The sequence below is a fragment of the Mesocricetus auratus genome, unplaced genomic scaffold (genome assembly GCF_017639785.1).
Source record: "Mesocricetus auratus isolate SY011 unplaced genomic scaffold, BCM_Maur_2.0 Super-Scaffold_100009, whole genome shotgun sequence".
NCBI classification, from domain to species: Eukaryota; Metazoa; Chordata; class Mammalia; order Rodentia; family Cricetidae; genus Mesocricetus; species Mesocricetus auratus.
The window spans coordinates 48,935,709-48,944,250 of NW_024429193.1; the positions used below are offsets into that span (position 1 = coordinate 48,935,709).

The 8,542-nt window shown below is 42.8% G+C and overlaps 1 pseudogene; it reads left to right on the plus strand.

Annotated features, from left to right (window-relative positions):
* Positions 1-7,227: 7,227 nt before the first annotated feature.
* Positions 7,228-8,065, plus strand: LOC101827162 (annotated as a pseudogene).
* The last annotated feature ends 477 nt before the right edge of the window (positions 8,066-8,542 follow it).

Consider the following 8,542-nt stretch of genomic DNA (forward strand, 5'->3'; position numbering starts at 1 on the left):
ATGTGCTGCCTGCTCTTACAAACTCAAGAAAAACAGACATTATTCAATTAAGTATATGAATATGTATGAGATCACAGTTCCAGACCTATGCAGACACACTTATCACTCTAAGAGCTCATAGAAGAGCTTTATTTCCTTCAATCAAGTTAAAGATGGAGGCAAGAGAACTGGGATCTAAGAGATGCATGGGGCATTTACTGAAGTCAGGAAGGGAGAGAAAACAACCCAGTTAACAAATGGGCAAAGGAGCCAGGCGGTAGGCACACATACTTTTAATTCCAGGAGGCAGAAGCAGGTGGATCTCTGAGTTCTAGGCCAGCCTGGTCTACAGAGTAAGCTCCAGGACAGCCAGGGCTATGCAGAGAAACCCTGTGTCCCCAAACAAACAAAGGGAAGACGTGGGAGGCACAAGTGATCTGAACAGACTTGAATCAAATAAGATACAATGATGGCCATTGTGTGAAAAGGTGTTTATGTGTAATCCTTAGGACACTGAAAATTAAAACAGTAATGGTGGGGTTGAAGGTGTAGCTCAGTAACAAGAGAACTTGACTAGCATGTAAGGTTCTATTTTTAGAGGCACAAAACCCATAATGTTACACAGAAAGTGCAATAGCTAAAACCTAAAACATCGACAACACCAAATGCCGGAGAAGATGTGCAGCAGCAAGAGTCTGACTTTCTGTTGGCGGGAATGTGAAGTGACACAGTCGCATGGAGAGACAGTTTGGTGGTCTCTTACAAAACCAAACACGCTTGCCAAATGACCCAGCAGGCTTGCTCATTAGTATTTGCTCAAGGGAGTTGAAAACTTACATCTGTACAAAAATCTACACACAGATGTTTATAGCAGCTGTGTTTATAATAGTCCTGAAAGCATCCGAGATGTCCTTTAACAGGACAAAGGATAAACAGATGCATTCCTGCAGTGAACTATTATTCAGACTACAAAGAAATGAGATACCAAGCCATGGAAATAGGAAGGAAATCTCAGAAGCATATTACTAAATGAAAAGAGGCTAACCTGGAAAACTATATAGTGTATTATTCTGATGAGAGAGCGCTCTAGAAGGGGTTGTAGAGATGGCTCAGCAGTTAAGAGCACTGACTGCTTTTCCAGAGGACCCAGGTTCGATTCTCAGCACTCACATGCATCTTACTGTCTGTAATCCCAAGATCTGACACCCTCACACAGACATGCATGCAGGCAAAACACCAATACACATAAAATAAAAACAAGCTATTTTTTAAAAGGACGGGAAAATAGAATGTTTTAGAAAAGGCAAAACTATGGAAGTAGTAAAAATATCAATACTCATCAAGAGTCTGAGGAGAAGGGTACATGTGTGGAGAACAAGGAACTTTTAGGACAGTGAAAGATTCTGTATGATGCTACAGGATAGTGGTTCTCAACCTGTAGGTCATGACCCCTTTGGGTCAAATGACCATTTCATAGGGGTTGCCTAAAACTATTGGAAAACACAGATATTTATATTACTATTCATAACTAGAAAAATTAGAGTTGTGAAGTAGCAACAAAAATAATTTTATGGTTGGGGTCACTATAAAGTGAAGCACTGTATTAAAGGTCACAGCATTAGGAGGGTTGAGAACCACTGCTCTAGGGTGCTTGCCATAGCCCAGTGGTTTAAACCCACAGAATGTAAACACAGTTAACACTGATGTAAATTAAACTGTGCTGTTTAGGTAGTAACTGTGGTAATGTGGACTCACTGACTATAACTAACTGCAGTGTCTCACAGTGGTGATGGAGGTAGAGGCTGCGTAAGGGAATGTTCGAGAAGACGTATACAAACTCTTTGCCCACACACACACACGTTTTTGTGAACCTGAAAACTGCTCGTCAAAAATGAAGTCTACTAAATTTTTAAGTGGGCGAAAGAAGGAGAAAACAAGATGCAGAAAGAGAACAATCCCTCTGGCCTGGGGATGCTTCATCATGAGCAAAACAGAGAAATATGGGGCTTGCTGGGACAGAGAGACAAATGTGGCCCAAACTCTGCAGGGTCTGGTGAACTGCTAAGGCTTTTACTTTATTCTGGAAGCGTTGAGACTCCCACTGAGTTGTTTTAAGGTTATGGCAACAGGGTATCAATGGTGAGACTACAATTAGACTTGCATTTCAAAATTGTAACATGTATTTCTTTATTGTGGTATGCATGAACCACCAGCACATGTGTGGAGATTAGAAAACACTGTGGGGTGGGGAGGTGGTAGTGCATGCCTATGATCCCAGCACTCTGGAGGCAAAGGCAGGTGGATCGCTGAGTTTGAGGCCAGCTTGGTCTACAGAACAAGTTCCAGTGCAGGCAGGCTACACAGAAACCCTGTTTCAAAGGAAAGAGAGAGGGGGAGAGAGGAAGAAAGGGAGGGAGGGAGGGGGAAGGGGAAAGAAAGAGAAGGAAGGTAGGCAGGCAGGCAGGCAGGCAGGCAGGCAGGCAGGGAGGGAGGGAGGGAGGGAGGGAGGGAGGGAGGGAGGGAGGGAGGGAGGAAGGAAGGAAGGAAGGAAGGAAGGAAGGAAGGAAGGAAGGAAGGAAGGAAGGAAGGAAGGAAGGAAAAATTGTGGGAGTTATTTCTGTCATTCTGTCATGTGGGACACATAGACAGAACTCAGGTCATCATACTTGGTGACAAGTACAATCGCCTGCTGAGCCATCCCACTGACCTATGTTTATATTTCTGGCTACCAAGTGGAGAGTGGAAAGTACACTGGAAAACTGAATGGGGCCAAAGTGGACATGAGAGGGCAGCTGATGCCATGACTCCGTGGGAAAACAAAGTAGCCTGAATGCAAGTGAATATTGCAGGAATAGGAAAAAGAAATAAGACAAGCCCAGTATTTACTGGGACAGAATTTGAAGGAAATGTGGAGGAGGAAGGAGCCAGGCCTGTTTCCTTGGTGAATCTGTGATTGCCCAATGAGAATTTCATGTTTTGAAGATCTCTCTCCTTTTTAGCCATAGTCTTTGTTTCAGATTTTTTGACTCATGCAGATTTTTCACCTTCTTAAAATCCACTATCTTAAAATTCCTCCAGTGAAACTAGCAGGTGCTTTCTGTACCACAAAGAACTCTAGTCACTAGAATTGCATTTGTAAAGCAAAGTAAGCATTTTTGTGGCATCTGCAGGATAAGGAACTACCACACTTACCACACAGCCATAGATCTGTGTTCTGGGGCAGGAGTTGGTTCCAGAACCCCACACTCCTACCCCTGTGCTAAAATCCATGGATGTGCAAGTCCTTATACCAAAGAGAACAAATAATGTTACCCAGGTAACATAACCCATGTAAAGGCTCCTGTAAACTTTAAAACATCTCTTGACAAATTAGGGTGTGTCGAGTGAAGCCTTTTCCTTGCCAGCTGCTTTGGTTTTCCCCCACCAATCTCCTGGGTTCTGCCACGTTGTAGTCCCCAAATAACACACAAGACTCTGTATTAATTATGAAGCTGTTGGCCATTTGTTTGTTTCTTGCTCGATAGCTCTGACTTAAGTATTTAACCCATCTAAGTATTTCTTTTACCGGAGAAAGGGTCAGGACCTCTTACTTCTATGGCAGCTACATGATGACTCCCTGTGTTTCTCCTTCCCAAAATACTCCTCGACTCCTAGTCCCACCTATCTTGTTTCCCTATTGGCCAACAGTGCTTTATTGACATATACACAGGACTTCCCCACCATCTCCTCTTTTCTGTCTAAACAAAAAGAAAGGTCTTAACATTAACATAGTCAAATTATATATAACAGAACAGCTATCAAGCAAGAACACAGTTATAATATTTTGTCTATCAACATTCAGCAAGGTTTAAAGAAAATATCATTCGTCCCATCCTTGTGAGTCCAAAGTTCTATATTTAGCTCATCTTTTATCATAACTAAGGAAAACTATAATTATAACTATCTGCCTTCAACTCTATCAAAGACCATGGAAGGATAATATATAAACAGTAGGACTGACAGAGATCTTGCTGCCTGGGCAGTCACCTGAAGTTTCTCTGTAATGTTGGGGCATCCATCTTCAGCTCATAAGCCACAGTGTGTCCGGAAGACTTCTCAGCAAAGCAGGAAATTTGAAACTGTCCATCTGCACTGGCAGTCTGTCAGTCATTTTTCTGTGTCCTGCACAAAGTCTGGCAGACTCTTCCATGAAGCAGAAACCCTGAAGGACTGTTTGAGTTCAGCAGTCACTTTCCTGTGGGTCCTACATGTCCAGTTTATACAGCAACAGTCAAACAGTCCAGGCAAAAGCAATTTCTTGCCCAAATGGTTAATCTTGCCATATTGAAAGCAAATTCCATAACGAGTTTCTTCGATGCCCATCTTCCTCTCAGATGTAATTAATTGGTGATGCCAGGAGCAGACATTTTTCATTGTCAAGAAAAACCCTAAACCATTTTAAATGCCATTTTCTGAAGGTCTTTGAAAGGCTTGAAGACTGTATCTATCTCAAATATATTTCTGTATATCTATAAAACCTAACTTACCTAACTATAACTTCTGACTATTATAAGAAACTACCTATAGTTTGTATTTAATTATGCATTACGTTTCAAAAGATCAGTATAAGCACAATACTTAATCAAGAGGAGAAATATACACATCACAAAATTGACCTTGAATTTGTATCAATAAATGAAAAACCATACCAATACAAAGTACTCATTTCTATACCATAATCCCCTTTTTCCTTTAAAAAGAGATTGGTTGTGATCATTAACCAATTATAAGCAACCCCATTCAAATGGAAAAAAAAAGATTTATAAACAATATGGGGACTTGGACATAGCTCATTCCAAACTGCTTCGTGCTGGTTGGGGCGCTGTTCATACCATGGGTATCATGACAAAACTCAGAAACCTGTATAAGTCCTTATTTTCGTATTTTCAGGGTCTGTAAGGCTGCATCATCTTAGCTGTCTCAATTGTTGGAACACCTGTCCCACTGCTGGGGGGGGGGCCTGGTTCATCAAACCACAGAAGCCTGGAAGGAATCCTCAGCTTTTCATTTTCTGTGGAAACATAAACAAAAACTCTTTTCCCACGTAACATATCCTTATACCTAAATTTTGAAGTCAAGTCATTTTTAAAAGATATAAGTTGAATTAATTCAGCAGCATTTATAATTAAGTGTACTTTAGCAGTTGTTCCTTCCTTAGCAATCAAAAAACTGAAAAATACAATAGCATACAATATCCAGACTCTCTGTGTATTTTCCATCTTTATGTGGCTTATTTATTTATCTAATATTATTACTCTATTTCTTTTACTTTTATTTCTTTATTTATTTCTCTGAGACTGGGTTTCTCTGGAAATCCACCTGCCTCTGCCTTTGGAGCAAATCCTACCGGCGTGTGCCACCACAGCCGGCTTCTCTATTTATTTACCACTATGCCGTTTCTTTTTCTCTCTCAATCCTACATATATATATATATATATATATATATATATATATATATAGGTTTTTCAAGACAGGGTTTCTCTGTATTGTTTTGGAGGCTATCGGTCCAGCCCAGCCTCAAACTCACAGAGATCCACCTGCCTCTGCCTCCCGAGTGCTGGAATTAAAGGTGTGCGCCACCACCGCCCGGCTCCTACTTATATTTTTAAACACACTGTAAACCTTTAGAGGTTTTTCTTCATCCAAGTCCGACTTTACTGTAAATCTTTGTTTTTCTGGCCATGTGTTTTAACTGTTAAAACAGCGGGTGTTTAAACTGTAGTTTTTCCAAGATCACGGGCGTAAGCGTGATTCTAGCTCACCATCTCAGTCTATGCTGACATCCAGCAAAAGCTGTCGGCTTGGAGATGTGGTCACTGCCACTTCCAGCTGTGCATACACACCTTTCAATTGTTAGAAGAACCTCTTAAAAGAACCTTGCTGGGTTGTTGTTTGTTTGTTTGTTTTTTGTTGTTGTTGTTGTTTTGCTTATGCTGAGTCAGGAAAACTCCCTTAAGCCAGCCGAATGAGTCTCTGCTTGTCACTAACAAAATAGAGCCCACCTGAGAAAAATGCTGCTACCAAGAAGCCATGCTTTTCCCCATTCTTTGGTTTCTAAAATTCCTTTAAAGCTTTTGTCATTCTACGTGGAAATTCAATCCCACACGCTGACACCATTAGAGTGCCTGTGATTGTTAATACTGTCTCCTTGGCAGGACCTAAAAACTGTCTTGGAGACAAATCTCTGGGCATGTGTGTGTGACTGGGTTAGTTGAGGTGGAAAGACTGACCTCAAATATGGGCAGCACCACTCCCTAGGCTTGGGTCTGGGCTGAATAAAAAGGAGAAAGCTAGCTGAGTGCTGGCATTCTCTGCTTCCTTACTGTGGCTGCAATGTGACTGGTGAGCTTGAGCTCCTGAGACAGGATGTCCCAACCATGATGGATTCTATCCTGGAACTGTGAGCCCACATAAACCTCCTCCCTCTCATGTGCTTTTGTTGGGGTATTTTTATCAGAACAACAAAAAAGGAACTAATTCGATGTAAATACTAGGTAAAGTTGTTATCCTGCATTGCTTAGTGAATAGAAAACAGGTTTGTGTATCAATGTTGAGTATAGCTTTAATTTCAAAAGTATTTTTGATGAGCTAGGCAATGGCTCAATAGGGAAAGTGCCTTTGTGCAAACATGAGGATCTGAGTCCACATTCTCAGCACCCAAAAGAGCCAAGTGTAGTGATGCACATCTATAACCTCAGCACTGGGGAGGGAGGGCAGGGACAGGCAGATCCCTGGAGCTCATTGGCTAACCAGTCTAGGCAAATCAGTGAGCTCCAAGTTCAGTAAGTGATGGGAAAAGTCCTTCTGTGTATATTTGTCTTATTGGTTGATAAAAAAAAGCATTGTTGGCCAATAGGGAAGCAAGATAGGTGGGACTAGAAGACGAGGAGGATTCTGGGAAATGTAGTGAAGAGGAGAGAGTCGCCATGTGATCCTGGGAAGAGAGGACATATGACGCTCGCATCTTCAGTAAGATAAAATCTTATAGAAATATAGATATTAGTAGTTATGGGTTAATACTTAAGACAGAACTAGCCAATAAGAAGCCCTGGGCATTGGCCAAGAATATTGTAACTAATAGAGTCTCTGTGTGTTATTTGGAGTTGATGCAGCTCTGGGCCCAGGCTGGCGGGAAGAATGCTGTTTACAAGTAAGACCCTGGCTCAAAAAATAAGGTGGACAACTTCTCCTACTTCAGGAAAACACCAAATGTTAGATGACACCAGTGCAGCAGGAGGGCCTGGAGGACCCAGGGGTCCAGGATTAGGAGGCAGCGGTGGCTTTGGCAGCGGTCGAGGCCCTGGTCATGGCCAAGGCTGCCGGGTACGTGGAGGTAAAGCCGAAGACAAGGAGTGGATCCCTGTCACCAAGCTGGGCCACCTGGTTAAGGACATGAAGATCAAGTCCCTGGAGGAGATCTACCTGTTCTCCCTGCCCATTAAGGAATCCAGGATCACTGGTTTTTTTCTGGGCGCAACTCTAAAGGATGAGGTTCTAAAAATCATGCCAGTACAGAAGCAAACTCGGGCTGGCCAGCAGACCAGGTTCAAGGCTCTTGTCGCTATTGGGGACTACAACAGTCATGTTGGTGTTGGTGTTAAAAGCTCCAAGGAGTTAGCCACAGCCCCCCCGGGGGGGCATCATCTTGTCCAAGCTTTCCATTGTCCCTGTGTGGAGAGGCTACTGGGGGAACAGGATTGGCAAGCCCCACAATGTTCCTTGCAAAGTGACAGGCTGCTGTGGCTCTGTGTTGGTGTGTCTCATCCCTGTCCAGAGGCACTGGCATTGTCTCTGCTCCTGTGCCCAAGAAGCTACTGATGATGGCCGGTATTGATGACTGCTACACATCAGCCAGGGGCTGCACTGCCACCCTGGGCAACTTTGCCAAAGTGACCTTTGATGCCATCTCCAAGACCTACAGCTACCTGAACCTCAACCTCTGGAAGGGACCAAGTCTCTTTATCAGGAATTTTCTGACCATCTTGTGAAAGCCCACACCAGAGTCTCTGTTCAGAGAACCCAGACTCCAGCTGTGGTCACCACGTAAGGGTTTTCATACAAGAAAAATAAAGGGAATTAAGTCTGAAAAAAAACAAGGGGGACAATTTAGATGAAGACACTCAACACTGCCCTCCGGCTTCTACATGCACACACCCATATGAACAATATGTACATACCACATGCATACAGACACACAGATTTATTTCTTTAGGTTTTTCAAGATAGGGTTTCTCTGTGTAGCTCTGATTGTCCTGGAACTCACTTTGTATACCAGGCTAGCCTGGAACTCACAGAGATCCACCTGTATCTGCCTCCCGAGTGATGGGATTAAAGGCATGAGCCATCACTGCCTGGCATATACAAATATCTTTATTCCAAGGTTGGCTGGGTATATCATTATCTCACTGACTCATTCTGAGAACCCAAGGAGATACTTTGGTGGTCATCCTCACTGATAAATGGGGAAACTAAGGCACAAAGATCATATGACTTGTCTGTGTTCACTCAGTTGGGATTTGAACTC